Source organism: Durio zibethinus, chromosome 11 (genome assembly GCF_047325235.1).
Source record: "Durio zibethinus cultivar Kanyao isolate XHJ-2024 chromosome 11, ASM4732523v1, whole genome shotgun sequence".
Taxonomy (NCBI): Eukaryota; Viridiplantae; Streptophyta; class Magnoliopsida; order Malvales; family Malvaceae; genus Durio; species Durio zibethinus.
This window is the reverse complement of record NC_143172.1, coordinates 20378180-20383844: the sequence shown is the minus strand read 5'-3', so window position 1 is coordinate 20383844 and position 5665 is coordinate 20378180. Positions and strand designations below refer to the sequence as shown.

The following is a 5665-nucleotide window of genomic DNA, read 5'->3' as shown; positions in this document are numbered from 1 at the left end:
TGAAGTATGTAATTCTGTCGTTTTAATGTATATATAGAGAGAGAGAAAGAGAGAGAGTTCAAATATTCCTTTTTACTATACAAAGACAGGTACTTTAATTCCTTAGCATCTCAGCTTCACCAGGATCAAATAACAACAAAAAGCAAAACTATAAAATTTCGCATCCATTAGTGGAAATTCAAGAACAGACCTAATCGGAACTAACCCATTTCCAGTAATGCTTCCTTACAGACACCGCTTTCTCCAATCCCCTGGTCCCATCAAAATCCTCGTACTCTTCCTTTTCTTCTGTACAAAAATCTTCCTCAGGCAAACCTTCCACCCACGCGTCTACTGAATGCAAAACATAACTCGTTGGCAAACCCGGATATGACACCGAATTTCGCTCCTCCAGTTTCTTCTGATAAGAACCTGGCACAATTCTCACGACCCCGGTATCAATTATTGAACCAAGCTCTTCTTTTACTGCACGAGCCACGGCTTCTTCAGGGGTTTCATTTTCTCAGACAATGGTCTAAACCGATCCCTGACACTACCATCCGACAATTCTTGTCGAGATTCAACGAGGATATGGTTGTCTTTGCCGAGTATACGAACCGTAACAACATTAACCGTACGGAGTGGAGGGGAGGAATCGACAAGAGATGTCTCACCTTCGGAGAGTTCCAGCCAGAGGTTGTGGACGTTTTTGGTTCCGGATTTCACCCCCCAGGAAGCCAGCGAATCAGAAGGTAACCGGGGTTTGAGCCAATCAGAGAGAGCCTGTGGGATTTCAAAGGGGGTCCTTGAGTGAGACATGGTAGGAATTTTGAGAAAGCGGCGTGGGTTTGAAGGGAAAGGAAGGGATTTGGGGAGAGGGTATGGTTGGGTTTAGGGGAAGAGAAGAGAAAAAGCAGAGAAATTGCAGTTAGGAATATGCCAGGAAGAGTAGTTGTTGGCTTGGTAAGGTAGAAGTTAGATTTTGTGCTATGTACTGTTCATTGTGGCGGCCCTGACATTTTACTAATAATGATGTCTTGCTGTAGGAATGTTATGATTCTGTACAAGGAGGAGGAGCTGCTTTGGTTTGAAGAGGCTGGTCAGGTCCATTACGAGGAACAAAACTGGAGAAATAGGAGGTTTGGGTTTTGTTGGTCAAGGTTTTGCGTCGGGAAAAGAGGGTTGGAAAATCGTCCCATGATTTGGGACCAGATATTCTGTTTCATTATTCTTGCCTGCTGTGGCCCGTGGCTGAAGCTTAAAACTTAAGGTTAAAGTGGGCTCTGTCCGTTTATCAGTCTTTGAAGAGCCACTTTTTCGTAGCTACATAGTAGCCTTTCGACATTTTAGGCCCAAAGCCTTCTAATCGAGCTTCATGGTTTTGAGTTTCCTTATTTGTTGGGTCTTGAGACCCAGGCAAAATATTTTGCTCATTTTAGCGAACATAATAAAGTCGGGCGAGTACCAACTGCGCGAAAGCACAAGTACATAGCGGCATCAGTTTATGCCAAGTGTATAGTACTAGGGATATATCTTTCTATGAGAGAAAAGAACACTCCTTGCTTTTCAAATTCAATAATCCAAACCCAATGGGATTTAATCTATCCAAAGAAACTTTTCATTCAAAGCTGCTGTGGAGTGCTTTTCTAAAATACTAACTAATAAAACTTTTCATTCACCAGACAGGAGTTGATAATCCTACTACAACAAATACTACAAAAATACCAATTAGTTTTTCAGCTGCTGATGGGATGGGAAAACTACTAAAGAATTCCATTGGAGTGTACAGGTTCTATGGCAGGACCGATGATACTTTACTTGAGTTGGCTTTCATTAAGTTATTCAACAGAAAAAATACTTCTGTGAACAACCAATCAGAGTACGTAACTTACTATCAATGATTAAAGAAGATAAAAACCTAAAGCGGGAAGCTCGATAATTCGCAGATCAAAATACCAAATCATCTTCATCAGGGCAATTCCCATTGAATCAGCTTCGCTGATCGAGAAATTGTAAAATGCAAAAAATGTCCGTTAGGTTACACGTTTTCATTCTGCCTTAAGGAATCTGAACAAGTCACACTCACATGGTAAATGAACTGTCTAATTAATATATTTAACACGTAAAACATTCTCACCAAAGAAAACGATAAGTGAAATTTGTTGGTTTATTGATACAAAAACCAAGCTGTACAAAATAATTCATTACAGTAGAATCTGTTATGTGAAATTGTAATAACCTTAAATGGTTAACATACATGAACAAAGCAACATAGCTTACAATTTGGGCAGTAGATCAAGGATTCAAATAGCGGTCGGATAGCGGTGTCGCAGTCGTTATTTCGTAGTCGCGTCACTATCTATCACCGTTATTAAAAAAAAGATGAAAAATAATTTGAATCTCGTTTATAGCGAATGAATCACGGTCGTGAATTGTAGTATAACGGTGAATAGCGACAATAGTAGCTCGCTATTGCTTGCTATTACCGCTATTGCCATTATTCCTATTTTCATTCAAAAATTCAAAAAAAAAAAAATCATTTGATTTTCTTTAAAAACTTAAAATAAAAACAACAAGAAAGAAAATAAACATCAATTTACAAATTTAGAAAAAAAAAACTCATAAAACTTAAACTTTCAAAAAAATCAATTCTCCCAAGTTCAACTTTAATCAAAATCAAGTATATGCAATTTAAAGTAAATAATTAATTCAATACTCAAATTATCTTTTTTTTTAATTTTCAAAATTGCCATGATTTTGTGTGTTTGGGATTAAATTAGGCTATGTTACATTGATAGAAGGAGGTAAGAGTTGTTGTAAAATAAAAGACAAGAGATGAGAGTGAAACTTAAGATTTACAGAAGCAAGCAGACAGCACACACCAAATAAAAAGAGAATTGAGAGATGAGGATGAGGATAAAGGTTTGGAGAAAAAAAATTATTAAATGCAAGGTAAAGAGATGAGAAGTTGTGTGGGTCTATGCAATTTAGTCAAGAGACAGGAGAAGTAGACTTAAGGTTATTATTATTGAAAATCGCCCATAACATGGAAGCTGTCAAGTTTGATTTACTGTAAATTCATAAAAAGTACTCTTACTTAATTTATGAATACCTAATCACTTATTATTTAATTTATGCATAATATAATTCGATAATAATTTGATGAATACGATAATTAAATAATTAAATATATTATTCGTTATGATTATTTATTTTTCACATATTTATTTATCTCTTTTTTTTTAATTATCATATAAATAATTTTTTAAATATAAATATTTTACTATAAATATTTTTTTTAAATAAATAAAACACATGATATGATATAAATTACTTTAAAAATTATAAAATAAGAGGTTTTATGATTAATAATTAAAATTATTATATTTTATAGCAAGTTGAGTAAAATTTAAAAAAATTCACGATCGCAATAGTCGTAATGACCGCGAAAATTTTCATTATATCCGCAATCGTGACAAACGTGATGCGATCGAAAACGTAACCGTTATTACAATTTAAATCCCTGCAGTAGATCTCGACCCTTGGTGTGTTCACTTGTACTACGTAAAGCATATCAAGCATCAACAAACCAAAGTTAAACATGGTAATGGAAGATGCCTCATGCCTTTGACAACTGAAACTTAAATACTTTTGGAGTCATTGTTTACTCTTTGACAAAAACTTAATAGTTTAAAGTTATTTCACCATAGACTTCATCAATAGTACAAAGTACAAACAGAATTAACAGGCTTCAATAAAACTGATTCTACAATTTAACTCATAGAGCAGTGCAAGCTTAAGCATTCTATGCAAAAAAAAAAAAAAGAGACTTCAATACATTTCAAGCAGGGAAATACAGTTTCGAACGTCAAACTTTGAGAAGCTGCATTTTGTTAGAAAAAGCAATGGCAATCCAATCAGGCAGAGCAGCAGACCACTGCAACTGATTAATTTCGGAGCCAGCTAAGTACACAGACAAAGGATCAATACCATTAGGTCCAACCACCGTAGGCAACTCCCAAATAAGCGCCTGCGTGTCATCCCCAGCAGAACAAATATGCTTAGAACTATGAGGAGCCCAGGCAATCGCATTGACACTTGCTCGATGTCTCTCCAACTCAGCCACCGGTATTGTGGGCGACCTTATATCCAAAATTACAACTTTATTGCTATCCATTAGAATCGTAGCCATATACCTCAAATCTTGCTTGTTCCAAGCTAATCTTAATAAAGGCGTGTCCGGTTGGGGACTTTCATAAATAATCATGGAATGTTCTTTGTCTCTTAAATCGAAAATCCTAACGGATCCATCAGCGGAAACGGAAGCAAAAACTCTAGCTTCACACCAAGCAATGTCGTAAACCTCTTTATCGTGAGCGATCAATTGGGTTTCGACAACGCCTTTTTCGATGTCCCAAATGGTGCATGTGGTGTCAATGCTGGAGGTCCCAATTCTCTTGGGTTCAAGATCGTTCCAATCGAAGGAAGTTAACGGGGCGCAAAACTCGCTGGTTTTGCTGTTGTTGAGAACGGAGAGAGGATTGATGGAAGATTCTCGAACTTCCCAGAGACGCAGGTAGTCGCCGGATGAAGCGAGGATATCGGAGGAGGAAGGGGATTTTAGGTTGGGTTGGAACATGAGTTTCGTCGGCGGGTAAGGATGGTCGAAGGAAAGAGTTGGGTGGGTTTTGATGGAAAGGGTTTCTGGGTCGAACGAAATTATGTCGACTCTGTTACTGTAGTCTTCCATGAAACTGCCGAGAGCGAGGCGTTGGTGGTTGAGATTCGTGACGGAAGGCATGGAAGATAAGGCCATGGCATAAAGAGGGTAGGATGATTCATAGGTAATGAAGTTAGCGGATCTCGGCTGGGATTCTTGAGTTGAATTCTCCATTTTTTTTCCAGCGTAGAATGCGAAGGAAAAATTGGGGAAAGCTTAGGATTTATTGGGAAAGTTACCGGGAGGTTTTAATTTTCCTTTTCCTTTTCCTGATTTGGTTTCCAGGAAAGTGGAAGTAAATTGTAAGACCATGTCACACTCGTAGTATTGTTTAAGATATGTTTAATGTTTCGCTTGGGTAAAGGCTTCGGCTTTCTATGATTTGCTAATCATCTGTCATTCAACGCAATATTCAAGTTGAACATGGTCAATGGTCAATGGTCAATGGTCAATGGTCAAGTAACAACCATGAACTTTCTTCTTCAAAGGGGTTCCGAGTTTCTTGCCTTCTGGAATAGTACTACTGCATTTCTTTCTTACTATGAGTCAAAAAAGGTTCATTTACTGCTTAAAAGTCTATGGAATAATCACATGTATTGAGTTCATATGTAACAACTATGAATGACGAATTAGGTGCTAAAATTTTGAGGGTTTTATCACTACTTAAATTACATATTGCACCATACTTGGTGCAATTTCTTGTCCAAGATTTCTTATTCAAGGTTTCTTGGAAAATATGAGAATAATGGCATAAATTGTTCCCAAGAAATATTATCACATAATCCAATTATGGTGTTGGGTTGGATGATGAGAAGTCCAAGACAAGACTGATTCCAAAAGGCTCACAAAAAAAGTTCGTAGAGAAAGTGCCCAAACCTGATTTGGATTGGATTGTCTCATGTTTAATGGGCTACTAGCCCAACCCTTGAAACATACCATAACCCCGAGTGATGAAATGAAGAACCG

At 37.2% G+C, this 5665-nt stretch overlaps 2 pseudogenes across 1 annotated transcript; both read right to left on the bottom strand.

The window, feature by feature from the left end:
- Window positions 1-1469, bottom strand: LOC111290245 (uncharacterized; annotated as a pseudogene).
- Window positions 1470-3665: 2196 nt separating this feature from the next.
- On the bottom strand, window positions 3666-5014 carry LOC111290205 (protein TRANSPARENT TESTA GLABRA 1 pseudogene; annotated as a pseudogene). Its single transcript, XR_016346484.1, has one exon. The product of XR_016346484.1 is annotated as a protein TRANSPARENT TESTA GLABRA 1 pseudogene (transcript).
- Window positions 5015-5665: the final 651 nt, after the last annotated feature.